Consider the following 14,222-nt stretch of genomic DNA (forward strand, 5'->3'; position numbering starts at 1 on the left):
AAGAAATTTCCTGACACGAGAGTCTTCCATGTCATATTAACTCCATCCAAGTCCCCAGTTTGTTTTTCATTTCTGCATTTGTGACCCTTCAAGGAAAAAAACTCAACTTTCCTTGGTTTATCACTTATCTTCAGTCTTCTAAGCAGAGAACAAGAGGAATGGGCCATCCTACTTTACACCATATTTTGTCCTAACAATCCAGTTTTGAAAATTTAGAATTTTGTCAACAGTGGTTTCCACCTTTGGTTCTTCTGCCCATTGAGTTCTTGCAAACAGTGATTAAATGGAGGAGATAGGAATTATGTTATTCTGACTTTTGGCATATCTTACAAGTTGCCAAGGTGGCCAAAAGGCAGAGAGGGTAACCACCATCTTGTCTTCAGGCAATGCTTAAGCATCAAGGATCAGATCTGGCAACTCTTCCTTGATATCTATCTTCCCTAGAAACTGATAGTATCATTTAGGTGTGGAATCCTATCAGTCATTAGGCATCAGGTAAGATTAGTAATTTTATTCCATATTCATTCTGTATACAATTGGTTCTTATTAAAGTGCTTCTTATTAAGGTGCTCAACCCTGGATTCTGACCCATAGACTAAATGATCCAGAAGATTCTTAATTCATTGAGATGATAAAATAATATCAAGTGAATTGGCTTGAAGGGAAACATGTAGAGTATTGCACAATGTGTGTGTCCCAAAATGATCAAAACCTATCATCAATGTGATTCCACCATCCTAATAACTGTCAGGGATAAAAAGATAGTTTAGAAGAGTGAGATAGTATTCAAAGGCATGGCTTCCCTTGCATAGTTTAAATAGGACGGAACATGGCATATTCAAGGACCATTGACTATGCTGACATATCAGTATAAAATGTGAATAAGAAACACATATTGTCTCCATAAAGGGGTGAAAATGAGGAGGCAAATTGAGTCAGATGCAAATATGCACAGAATGTGAATCATATATACTGACAGATAATAAGAAAGCATTCCCAAAGGCCTCTTCTTTGAGGGGAAGGGTAGGGTCAATGGAACAGCTTCCTTGGGAGGGGCTAGCACATTGCTCAATGTAAAAGTGAGCAGTAAGAAAATAAAGTGTGCACACCCTTCTGGTAGAGTTTCTCCTGATCTCTATGACTTGAAACTAGCTTTTAGTTTCTCTCTGGCCTCTAAATTTAATGATCTCAAGAAATTCTTATTCCTGACCTGGCATGACTTCTAATTCACATTCTAAACTCATCTCTTTCTTCCTGGGGGTTGGGAGGTAGCCAGCCTTCTGGTGATGAACTCCTAATTTAGCTAGATGTCTTATTTTTATAGACACCAGGTTATGAAATTTTTCACATTTGGTAAGACCTTCCAGAATTCTGTGGGCAAAATCTTTAAGGCCTTAAAATGAAGACCACCCAACAAGATGCAGCTTTGACATAGGAATTTAGTAGGCATTGATTAAGGTTATAAAATTGATGAACAAAATTTAAATTCTTTTTTATTTAAGTACAAAGGGATATCATAGATGTAAAATCATTATCAACATTAAAAGGTGATTTAAAGAGAAACATTAATATTAAATAGTGTGACAATATTTCAGACTTGATCTTGAGAAATATGGATTTTCACCTTCAATTAATTTTCTTCTTTTTTAAAAATTAATTTTCTTCTTGATAATAAAAAACATTGCTTGATTCAGAATTAGGAAAAAGGTACAGGGAGACACTATTCTAGGTCTTAATAAATTAAGGGAAGAACAGTTTTTGAGCAGCATGTAATTGTGAATCTAAATCTTTTTTTTTTCATAATTTGGAAGATATTTTGTCTTTGCAATTAGTTACTTAAGTAAAAGAAGCAAGCAAATGAACTGTATAATCTTTTGTTTTAAATTGTACCAAGGAATTAGAGAAACCCCATGAAAAGGTACTTATTAGGGTACTTGAATACACTTTGATAAGAGCAACAGATATTTCTATAGCACTTTAAAATATGCAGAGTACTTTGCATATATTATCTCTTTTGAGCCTTACTAAAAATTCTTTAAGGTAAGTATCATGAGACTGAGTTACCAAGCACTTCACAATTAATCAATGTTTCAGGATGATGGCCTCAGTTCTTCTGCCTTATTGGCCATTGTTATAGGACCAAGGTTCTCCCATTTCTCCTGGAATATGGTTTAACTTTCTTTAAAGAGAGACCTGAATAGCCCTTGTCTTCCCACCTCAGCTTTTTGGTTACTTAAAGTTACAAAAAGTCCTAATCACATGAATTTCTTGCTCTCTGACTTGGTGGATGTCTGAAAACCACCATATATGTTGCCTTACTGAAGAATGTTCTCTATGGAAAAGTCACCATATGCTGGTTGCATATCCTTGCTATGTTAGAACAAAGTAAATCTACTTTGGTGACTTGTGAGTTACTTCACTTCATGAAGACCAGAACTAGATGCTGAAGTTAGGTCTACTGCAATAGCCACAAAAATAAGTCTGGTCCCTTTTCAGTTTGACAGACCTTCAGTCTAGATTCATTCCCCCTCTGTTTTATTGCTTTCTCTTTTCTAGTGTCAATTATCTTTTTGAATCCTAAACAATTCTGCCAAACCGAACTGTCTTCTCACTGAGTTCTATAAAATACAAAGGAAAGAATTCACAGTCAAATGTTCATAACTATGGTCTATCCAACAGGAAGCCCAGTTAGTGTTTGATAACAAATATTTATTACAGCCACTGTTCCATTCTATTAAACAAAGAATTAATCCATCCACATGGGCGGTTCCTGCAGTGTCTATTGATAGCAATGAATTTGATGCCAGGAAAATCACATATTTGATGCCAAATATCTGAAAATATTTTCTAAGAAAATATGATGAACACAGTAAGAGGATAAGAAATTGGACAAAATTATGAAGTCCAGTAAGAATCCATTAGGATAGACTTCACTAGGTGGTGCAAATAGATAGAGCACTGGGCCTGGAATCTAAAAAAGACCTGAGTTCAAATTGAGCCTTAGAGAGTTACTGGATGTGTGAGATCATTTATCCTATTTGTCTCAGTTTACTCATCTGTAAAATGGGGATAATAAGAGCACCTATTTCCCAGGATTGTTGTGAGAATCAAACAAGATAATATAAAGCACTTAGCCCAGTGCCTGCCACATAGTAAGGACTTTAGAAATGTTAGCTGTTATTGTTATGTTTAGTTTGGAATCTCAAATAATTTGCCTTGGGCTACAGGGAAGAAAGATTGGAAAAGACTTTAGAACTCTTGTAGTCCTCATTTGATAGGTGGAGAAACACGTTTAGAAAAGTTAAAGTGATGTTCTTAAGATCATATACCTCCTAAGTCAGAGAGCCAAGATTTGAATGCTGGTAATGTGACTCCAGAACTATCAGTCTTTCCCCTGTACAACACTGCTTCTCGCTTATGATTACCTTTGTGCTATCTATGAAAAAAAAAGTTTTTCAAATCAAATGATAAATGGTAACAAATATTAGAGGCATGTTTAACTTATGAGAATGAATCTGTTAAGGAGGTTAGAGAAATGACTTAAGAAACTGGTTGTTAAAAAAAAAGAAATGATAGAAATTCGGGGGGAAGTGACAATTTTTTAATTTTAGTATTTTATTTTAGTATTATTTAATATTTTAGTATTTAATATATATATAGTATTAGTATTTAGTGCTTAGTATTTATTTAGCATTTTAGTACTTAGTATTTAGTATTTATTTAGTAATTTAGTATAGTTAGTAATTATTTTTATTTAATAGAGGAGAGAAAAGCAAGCATAGTTTAACAAATATATAGCAAGTATGCTCTGGCCTCCTCTCCCTGAGCCAGGATGCTATATCTTCTCCTTGGGATTCTGGGGTATTCTGTGGGGTCACTTTTCTTCACTGTTATCAGATTGTCATCAGCTGTGTTCTCTCTATTATTAAGCTCCAGAAATTAGCCTTAGTTCCATTTAACCACTTAAGATCAATTTTCTTTTACAAAAGAATATTTTGATTCAAAAATATAGCAAGAAAAAAGTATCCTCATTATCTTGAGGAACTCTCCCCGATACCACTAAGATCAAATGCAGAAGCCAAGGACCAACCACATGGCATTGGAGAGGAGGAAGCCCCAAAGCCTTTGCCTTTCTAACATGGTCTCTCACCAGACTCTGTGGGCCAAAGAGGCTAGTGAAAAAGAGCCAAAAAGATTGAAGCAATAGAGAGACATAGAGGATGTCCACTAAGGACTTTTGAATGCCTCTGCAGCCAAAGAACCACTCCTTTCATCATGTGGTTAGCAGCTGGAATCAGCTACAGAATGTTTCTGCATGTTCAACAATCTCCTCAAGGCACTTCCTTTATACATCATCTTGATTCTTCCCCAAACAGGCTTCTGTTCTCACCCCATGGAGAGATGCCATTGGCGACGCTCGGTGCATACACCAGACCCCTATTAAATGTGCATTTTAGATTTTTTTAAAGAACAAATTTCAAAGGGTTTGGAAGATAGAATGTGGGATCTGACAGCAAAAATTCCATAGGAAAATTGGCCTAGAGCAAAAGGAACCTCTCTAAAATGTAATTCTATCAATATAAACACATATGATTCCAATGAAGAAGAAAAGAGTGGGTAAACTAAAAGAGCCGGCTGTGACACATCAACCAGCTCAGATTTTATAAAGATATGCAAAAAGACATGGAAGGTAATGAAGGATGAATATAAAAGTGCTAAGACTGTCTTGTAAGAATGCCAGGAGGGAATCTAAATGTTGGATAGGATAGTGTGAGAGTTTGAAACTATGCCATAAATCAACTGGTTAAAATAAAAAATGTTTAACATTGAAAAGAAAAGACTTAGAACACCCTACTTTCCAAATACTCGAAGGATGGTTATGTAAAAGAGTGATTACATTGGTTCTGCTTGGTCTCAGAGGTCAGAATAAGGACCAGTAGGTAAAAGTTTCATGGAGCCACCTTTTGGTTTCACCCAATACAGAGGTTTAAAATCAATAAATAATTGGGCTAAATCAGGAGATAGTTCCAAATTTATATATTCAATCTTAACCTTTCTCCTGAGCCCCAGTATTGCTTTTGGGACATCTCAAGCTTGTTGTCCCTACATGTAGAAAACCTTCCCCCTCAACTCCATGTCTTATGAAAGCAGCATTTCTAAATTTATACAACCTCGTGTCATTCTCAAACCTGCCTCCTTTACTCAACTCCACTTATCAATCTGTGTATCAAGACATTGCCATTTCATCTTCAATAACTTTGTGGTATATAACCAACCACGAGTTCATTCCTCATCACTTCCTAGCTGGATCTCTGTACTCAACTCCATCTCTATCTCATAATCTATCTTCACTCAAATTGCCAAGATTTCTAAATTCAATTTGTCATTCACTCTTCTCTTACTCAATATAACTCCAGAGTTACTCCTCTATTCATAATCTAACATAAAATTCTTGTGCATTTAATAACTCTGTTTCTTAAACTACCCTTGCTACCTTTTCCTAATACTCCTTAATTGATATTTCCTAAAGTTACACTTTGGATTCATTCTATACCTCCTCCTCTTACTCCTACAAACTCCGTGACTTCCTCTTATACTCTTCTTCTCACTGAATATTACTACACAGTTTCAAAATTAATAGTGCAAATTAAGACATTTAAAACCTATTTTTTAAGAACAACCCTTTAGCAAGTCATTTTGACTATCTCTTACATTTTAAGTTTAATTTACAAAATATGTGAAGATTCAGCTTATACCAATCCATGAAATACTAAATCTCATAACTTGTTTACATATATCACTTTAATGTACTCTATACATCAGATATTCTGAATATTATGCTAACCACATTGTTCTATTGTACATGTCTAAGAGAAGTAAGAGAGAGAAATTAAGAATTACCTATAGCTAATATTAGTATTTAAAGAATCAACATTTGATAATAATAGTATTTGACTATTCATGAAATTATTTTTATTTATAATTGAATATATGGAATGCATGTTATCTAATCCAATGAATAGAAATTAAATAAATAACAATTAAAATGATTAAATATACTTAGCTCAAATCTATTCTATACATAGATATTTAGTTGTAGCTTTTAACTTACACTTAGTGTCTTCTATAGCATGTCTAGAGAGGTAAGGGGAGGGAAGAAAAAAAGAAATTTACCTGATAGCTTTATTATATATTTAAAGGGAATAGCACATTTATATATAATAGATTTGCAATTTCATGGACAATTATTTTTTTATTTATATTGTATTATGGAATGCTTGTTTTATTCCACAAATTAAAAATTAAATAAATAACAATTAAAAAAAAAACCTTAGCTCAAATCTCACATTCTATCTTTTTTGGGTCTGTAGCTTTCCCTACCCTTACACCTTAGTGTCTTCTAAGATTATCTTCTATGTACACACACACACACACACACACACACACAAATATATTTTTATCTAATTATCTATCTATTGTATTACAGTTATTTACATATTGTTTCAACTACTGGAATGTGAGCTGCTTGAAAGAAGAGACTATTTGCCTTCTTTGTATCCCAGACTTTTAGCATGATGCCTGCCACATTTAAGGCATTTAACAAATGCTTTTTGATTAATTGATTGACTGGACTCATCAAAGGTATTTTAGGAAAAGCTGATTGATTCTCTATTGGTGATTTACATAGGATTAAAAATTTGATAACTGTTGGATTAGATGATTTCTAAGTTTCTTTCCATACTGAAGATTCTATGATTCTAAAATCTATGGACTGGAAAGGATAGAACAGAAAAAATTAACAGGAAATTAAAACTTAATGTAAATAAAGAGATAGTGAAAGAATGTGAGACAGTAAGAGTAGCTGCCTTCACTAAGTTAAAGTCACTAGGTCTGCATGAACTAATCTCAGGGTACCAATGAAGGAATTGCCAGATATGATTACAGAGCAGCTGTCAATGATCCTTGAAAAATAATGGAGATAGGAGAAGAACCTGGAAATAGACAAATGTCTTGATTTTTAAAAAGGAAGAAAGTATAGTCAGCAAACTAGAAGCTGGTGATTGACGGATTCCTGGCAGATCTGGGACCTGTTGTTAAAGGAAAGTCTGTGAGCAGTCTGTCTTTATCAAGAATAGGTCATGTTTAATTAACCTCATATCCCTTTTTAACGGTTACTAGTCTGGAAGACCAGGGGAACCTGGAAGCCAAGTGGTTTCTCATCTTTTTGAATCTGAGTACCCTTTTTCAACATAAAAACTTTTTACAATTCCTTTCCCTCCATAATAATAATTGGATTATGAATATTGAATGTTGAATGAATATTAACTCATTGATTATTATGTAATTATAAAAAGGTATTATGAAGTTAGCAAAGTCTTTAAATGAATTGTTTTATGGATCACAACAGTATGTGTGTACATCTGAAAAAAATAGTACATAGGTACAAGATATTCATTTAGCTTATACAAATTATGCTTGCTTATTCATGAATCACCATATGTATTTGGAAGCCTCTTGTGAAAATTCTATAGTCCCTAAGAGCGCTATTGTGCTCAAACTACGATCCGTTTATGTACCCTTATAATATTAACGTTTCAGCAAAGTATCTGACAAAATCTCTTCTTCTTTCCTCATGGGCTAGCTAGAAGAATGAGAGAAGTTGAGAGATTCACAATTGATTTAATGATTAGATGCAAAGAATAATCATTAATGGATCAATGCCAACTTGGAGGGAGATCCTCAGTGGAATTCTCCAGGGAACTTTTCTTGATCCTGTGATGTTCCACATGTTTAGGAGTGACTCAGATGAAGATCTAGGATGGCTACTCATCCCATTCATACAATGTGGAGAGAGAGGCCATGCATCAGATGTATTACAAGGTTAATAAGTTAGAATAATAGGCCAACGCTAATAAGATGAAAATTGGCAGGAATAAAAGTAAAGTAAGGTTGGGATCAAAAATGTCAATTTTATGAGTACAGAATGGGAGAGGATCTGTTCCTATAAAAAAGGTTTAAGGGATTTAAAAGACTGCACTCAAATAACTCAATAAGGTGATGAGACAGCCAAAAATATCTAACTCATTTAGACTGCATTAAAAGAGGTAGAGTGTCCAGGATGAAGTATTCTGCCATTGGATAAAATTTGGAGAATTGAGTTTTGTCCTAGGCATTGCATCTTGGGAAAGATATTGAGGAGCTGATGTGCATTCATTTGAGTAGGAGGAATATAGGAATTACTGTAGTATAGTAGAAAGAACACTGATATTTGAATAAGAAACTCTGAGTTCAAATTCTGCTTTTGATGCTCATTGAGTGACCTTGAACAAAGTTACTTAAACTCTATGGCTCTCAGTTTATAAAATTGGGGCTCTGGGGTTCTTTCCACTTCTAGGTCTGTGACTCATGTTACAGGAGGAGTGATTAAAAGATGTGTGTATGTAGCACATGCAGATTCTGGGAATCTACGCTGTTGAGTCAGACCCGAAATAAAACTGGCTACATTTCTCCTCTGGGTTCCAAGGATAGTTCTGAAGAGTTGAGTGTTGTCTCTCTCTGATAGTTCATGAACCTCCATCAATGACCTTCATCTATGATTATCAATTGATAAAGTCAGCTAGCTTCAGTTACATTCTAGAAAGGAGATATTTATTAATTTACTATAAAATGTTCTCTGGGACCCATTGTCTCCCTAGTAGAAACAGAGTCTAGGAAAATAATACATTCAATCTTGTATAAAAAGTATCATAAAGCTCTTGGAGGTCTCTTTATCATGGATCTCAAAAAGTTCATGTATGGAATAGAGTTTTTCTTTTGGATTCTTTATAGAATCTTGCATTTGTATTCAGTATGTCTTTGCCTCTTGCTGTAAGTACTACTGTTTTGGGGATTCTCCTAGGATGACAATGGGAAGTACAAAATTCTCCTACCCTTCATAGCTAACAATATTCTTCTCCAATCAAGGTGTAAGAAATATTTCCATCCATATTCCCAAAATTCCTTCTTAGGGGAAGTCCCTTTTTTCTTTACCACCAGGCACTCAAATCTCTTCTGTTCTGAGATACTTCTCTGATTGTATTCTGAGGGTGTTACTGAGTTATACCTAGTTGAAATGTCTTTGATTGATTTAAGGAGGTGTTTAGGTCTTACACCTAGTTTTATCTAACTGATTCAACCAATAAATGTTCTTGTCAGACCAAAGTAATTATTTTGAAGTCATTAAAATTGAGCCTATCCTGCACTTAGCAAGGAGAAGTGAGAACCTGGGTTGGGGTCTTCCAGAGTTTGAAAAGCTCTCATTTAGAAGAGACATTAGAATTGTTCTATTTGTCTTCAGACAACAGAATTAGGAGCAATGGGTATAATCTTCAGAGAAGATTTAAGTTTGATTAAAAGGAAAAAATCTAAATAATTACAGCCCTTCAAAAATGCAATGGGCTGCTTCTGGAGTAGGTAACTTTCAAGGGAAGGTTGGGTGGCTATTTGCCAGAGAATGTTCTAGAGGCAACTCCCTGTTCAAGTATTAGTTGATCTAGATAACTTGTGAGATTCCTTTCACTTTTGAGACTGATTCTTTGACATATAAATGGATATTCTTCATTATGAATTAGACTTAATGTATTTCAGAAGCAACACTGGATTTAGAGTTGGAGATCCTGGGTTTGAATTCTGACTTTTAATTCCACTCAGTCAACAAATTGAAAATTAGAGAATCTGGATTTCAAATTCTATTTTTGTCATTTAGCTCTTTTGTGTAATATTGGACAAGATACTTACCCACTCTTTCTCATCTGTAAAAAGTAAGATGTAAACTCGATGGTGATTAAGATCTCTTCTATCTCTAAATGTGCAATCTTGTGGTTATGAGTAAATCTATTAATCCCTCTGGGTCATCCATAAGATGCAGAAGTTGGGCTTTGTTGTTATTCAGTTGTGTCTGACTCTTTGTGACCCCATTTGGGATTTTTTTGGTGAAGAGACTGAAGTGGTTTGCTATCTTCTTCTTCAGTTCATTTTATACATTAGGAAACCAAAGTTAAAGGGCTTGCCTTGGGTCACACAGACAGTAAGTGTCTGAGACCAGATTTGAATTTATGAAAATAAGTCTTTCTGACTTCAGATATGGCATTCTATCTACTGCACCACCTACCTGCCCTTAGAAATCAGAATAGCTGTTCTTAAGGTTTTCTGCACCACTAAATGCTATATGCAGAAATCTGTGCATATGATCTGCAGACAATTGCTCTACCCTAAGAAAGAACAAATAACCAGTTGGACCTATTCTGTTAGTACTATAACTCTTCCTTAAACTAAGCAGAATAAGGAACAATGAGAACCAAATGAGATAACTTATGTACGTGCTTTGCAAAACTCAAAGATCTATAGAAAATACTATTATTATTATTATTATTAAGCTATTGCTTGCTCTCCCAGCTTTTTTTGTTATTTAGCAGTTAAAGTTACTGAATATACTTGTAAGAAATAAAGTTGCATTTCTTTTTTTTTTGAGTTAGTCAACAAGCATTTAATAATTACTACATGTTTATCAGATTTAGAACAGCTAGATGTTGCATTGAACAGAGCACTGGGCTTGGAATCAGAAAGACTCATCTTGAGTTCAAATCCAATCTTAGACACTTCCTAGCTGCATGACCTTGAGCAAGATACTTAACCCTATTTATCTCAATTTCCTTATCAGTACAATGAGTTAGAGAAGGAAATGGCAAGCCACTTCAGTATCTTTGTCAAGAAAACCCCAAATGGAATCAAGAAGATTTGGACACAATTGAAAAACGACTGAACAATGACAACAAAATGTATCAGGCACTGTGGCAAACTAGAACCATACCATATTCTTATCACTGATTCTGAATTGTGTGTTCCTCTATAATCAGAGAACCATCAAACCTGGGTTCCTTTACTTTATCACTGTTTGCCCTTCAAAGTCATGGGAATGGACAAAATATCATGAAGTATCAGAGATGGACTGCAAACTGAGATCTCTTCTGATTCCATGCCCAGGGCTCTTGAAAGCTCCCAAATGACTTCTCCTCCTTCCCCTCCTTCTTCTCCTCCTCCTTCTCCTTCTCCTTCTCTTTCTTCTTCCTTTTCCCCTTCTCCTTCTCTTTCTTCTTTCTTTTCCCCTTCTCCTTCCCCTTCTTCTTCCCTTTCTCCTTCCCCTCCCCTTTCCTTTCTTTCTCTTTATCCTCCTTTTCCTTCTCCTTCTCCCTCTTCCTCCTCCTCCTCCTCTTCCTCCTCCTCCTCCTCCTCCTCCTCCTCTTCCTCCTCTTCCTCCTCTTCTTCTTCTTCTTCTTCTTCTTCTTCTTCTTTCTTCTTCTTCTTCTTCTTCTTCTTCTTCTTCTTCTTCTTCTTCTTCTTCTTCTTCTTCTCCTTCTCCTTCTCCTTCTCCTTCTCCTTCTCCTTCTCCTTCTTCTTCTCCTTCTTCTTCCTCCTCCTCCTCCTCCTCCTATTGTGGGCTCTGTATATTCTTTCCTGAACATCCTAAACGAAATTCTTTCCAGAAAAATTCCAGAAGCCATTTTCACATTATCAGTCTAGAAATCTATTTAACACCTTTCTCTGTGCAGTTTTGGTGACTGGATAAGCTCTTTTCTTTTTCTCTCTTCTGCACAATTATCAAGTTGCTAACAATTCTGAACTCCAAAAGGGACAGATGTTCCCAAGGAGGAACTTTTCTTCTTTGCTCTGTAGTGGGGGGGCAAGTAAAGAGAGGGTGTTAGAGGGAATGTCACTCACTAATGCAAGGAGGGAAAGAAAAAAGAAAATCCTTTCTAAAGAGATCTTTTCTTGCTACGAGCTAACCATCCTTTAGAAAAAGTTCAGAATAGAACTTCCCAGAATCCCAGATTTGGAAGGAACCAAAGATCCCCCTGAACAGAAATTCCTTCTTAGAGATATCTGGAAAGTAGTCATCTAGGTAGATCTGAAGTGATGTGGTACTCACTGTTTATTGATAAAATTGAAAATGGTTTAAAAAATAGTAATTATTAGTATCATGTCATTATTATTACACTATTGCTTGTCCACCCAACTTGTTTTATTGCCTTTCAAAATTTCCCAAAATCTGAATATCTTTCACAGGTTTTTGAATGCACTCATTGCTTTATTTATTCTGCTTATGTCAGAAAAAAACTATCTATTCAATATCTTGATGTGTTGGTTTTGAATAGTTCTAAATTGTTCCTTGAATCTGGGCCAGACCACCTGACTCTTGTTTCTTCTCTGTGGCAAACCTGGCAGGATATTTTTTTGAAACACTTATTTAGCAGCTAAAGTTACTGAATGTACTTGGAAGAAATAAAATTGCATTTCTTAAAAAAATTCTAGAATTCAGGTTTTTCATAAATATAGACAAATCTTTTCCCAGTGTGCATAGATTATCAAAACTTTGCTAAATTAAGATTTTTAAAAGTTAAACTGTGTTTAAATTCATGTTCAATGCACAAAAAACAAAATATCATTTTATATTTTGGAATCCGCATAGTTTTAAATTTGTTTGATTGGGAGTTTATAATAGAGTGAATCAGTCTTAAATGCTGAGTGTTTTTAATGTCTTTTTTCAGAAAATTCTTCTCTGACGTGAAGTTTCTTTTCTTCTCAAATTAGACAAATATAAGAAAAGTTCTCATTCTTTATGTTCATATATTTTCTAAACTTTCTCTTCTTTTCTGTCAAGATTAATTTTGAACAAAAATTGGTGATATAATGGGAAAAGCATAGACTTTTGTGTTAGAAATTTTTGGTTCAAATTCTATGTCTAATACTTGACCAAGCTACTTCCCTGAGCCTCAGTTTTTTCATCTGTAAAATGAGAGAATTAGGCTAGATAGAGGACTCTGAGGTCCTTCTGAGCTCTCAATCCATAAATTTAATAATTTTATAAAATTAAAATTAATTTATATTATAAATATATTATTTTTTATAAATGCATAATATAACATTGGGATATATTTTATTTTACTATATTATATAATAAAATATAATTTTATATAAATATATTATAAATGATTAAATAAATTTACCAATTTCATGACATTTTATAGAAAAACTAGTAAGCATTTAACACAGTCCTTCAAATAGAATTATTTCTTATTTAATAGAAAGATGTTGATCTTAGAAAACCTTTTTTCTCTCTTTCTAATAGAGAGTTGATAGTGTGACAATTGAGACATATTTTTTTGTTAATGACCAATGCTGAATTTTTTTTTGCTTGATTACAAACATTACATTATATGTTTGTAATAAAAGTTTTGTTTTTCTTGCTTCTTATGGGTAGAGGGAGGAAAAGTGGGAGAGAGAGAATGTAGATGTTCCCCCCAAATAAAATAAAATTGAATTAAAAAAAAGAAAAATGTGGTTCTTCTTAACTTAAGCAAGTACAATTTGAAAACTGCAACTTTAAGAATCAAAGGTGAACCAGGCCTATGAAATTAGTGCTGGTGTCTCAGTCATTCCTTGAAGCTGTGCTAGCACATCAGGTTAACTCTGACAGGGACTCCAGTTTCCCAGCTTCTGATGGCTCTTCCAACTTTTCCCAACTCACCAGAATTAAGGAAAGATAGGGAAGGTAGGAAACAAAAGGAAAGACAACAGGGAAAGAGTAAAGAACAGAAACATGTGGTTATGATCTAGGCAGGGTAGTCTGCTAGAGCTAATTTTCTCTCTCTCTCCCCATTGGAGACTTACAGCAGTCCTTGACTCCCACTTGGAATGCAGTCAGACAAGGAAGAAAAAGTAAGGCACTGGTTATTTAATGCCTTTTCAATGTTCACCCACTTTTAGCACAGCACTTAATTAACAGTCCATTTCTTTATCATTTGCTAAACAGACATGAAGTGGTTGAATATATGCAGCATACTACATACTGAACATATAGGCTCTGAAGTGCTCTCCATTACACATCTGTCTTCTAAAAGTAGATTCATGGAGGCCTCTGCCATGGATCAACAGTAAAAGGAACATGCTGTATTTGCTCTGAGGATGGAACTTCCTTTGTCTAATCCTCTATTACTATTTCAAGTGAGAGCTCTTTGTTAGGAGAGTGGGAGAAGTCAGAAGGAAAGTGAACATTATTTTTTTTAAGCATCGATAACATGTTAAAAAAGTATTCATGCATTTTGATGCTCTTGTAGAGGAGGCTGACTTGACCTGTATAGGTCATTCCATATCCTACAGAACATGTTCAAAACCAACATTCCTCA

The sequence above is a fragment of the Sarcophilus harrisii genome, chromosome 1 (genome assembly GCF_902635505.1).
Source record: "Sarcophilus harrisii chromosome 1, mSarHar1.11, whole genome shotgun sequence".
Lineage (NCBI taxonomy): Eukaryota > Metazoa > Chordata > Mammalia > Dasyuromorphia > Dasyuridae > Sarcophilus > Sarcophilus harrisii.